The following is a 955-nucleotide window of genomic DNA, read 5'->3' on the forward strand; positions in this document are numbered from 1 at the left end:
CACTGTCGGGCCTTGTGCTCTGCAAGGTGGCAGCCTGGGAGCAGAGTCCTCCAGCTCACACTGCTCACTGGGCTCTCAGCCCGAAGTTAAACCTTCTGTAGCTCCAGCGGGGACTGGATCAGGTTCCTGGCAAATGCCCTCCAGCCAAGTCATGCCCTCTAAGCCTCCCCTTTACAAGGCTGCGGACGGTAGCACCCTTACAGCAGGGAAAGACGCATCCTCCACCCTGCTGGTGAAGCAATTGGCACTAACAAGCCCTGGTTCCAGGCTGGGCTGTGGGGCAGGGTGCCCCAGTCAGGTGCCCACAGCTGCCCAGCAGGGCCGTGCCAGAGGAGGACAGGCACGGCAGCACTGCCATCAGCTGCGTGTGACTTCTGTCACCCAGAGTCGCCTCCAAGGCGGATGGGACGCAGGGAAGTGACACCACCCAGGGTGACATTCCTGGGCAGGGCTTCCTCTCCTCCTGGAGCAGCCCGAGTTTGCCAAGAGCCCCCCTGCTGCACTCACAGCGGGGTGGGCGCAAAGGCAGGTGCTTGGCACGCAGCGCTGCCTCGCCATGAAGACCTTCCCCCTTCCATTCGGATGCTGTCACCAGCTCCGCATTTCACCCCCAAATAAGGCTGTCACAAGGGCAGGTGAGCACAAGCACACTTGAATTTCACCAAAAGATACCCCTCAGGAGCCTACAGTGCAAAAGGCACTCCAAAAAGACATGGAGCTATTTCCCTGGGAGGCTCTTCCACCCGGCAAAGCCGCTCAGGCGGTGTCAGGTGCGATGGAGCCCGTGGCTTGGCCCCGATGGAGGGGAGGAAGGGCACGGGGCAGCTGAGCCGTACATCCCGGTGATGCGCCCGAGACGCCTCACAGAGCTGCGGGTGCTGCCGGTGACAGGTGGAGCCCACAGAGGAAGTGCCCGGCAGCGAGAGCCACGCATCGAAGGAAGGATGTTCGGGCA

Source organism: Cygnus atratus, chromosome 16 (assembly GCF_013377495.2).
Source record: "Cygnus atratus isolate AKBS03 ecotype Queensland, Australia chromosome 16, CAtr_DNAZoo_HiC_assembly, whole genome shotgun sequence".
NCBI classification, from domain to species: domain Eukaryota; kingdom Metazoa; phylum Chordata; class Aves; order Anseriformes; family Anatidae; genus Cygnus; species Cygnus atratus.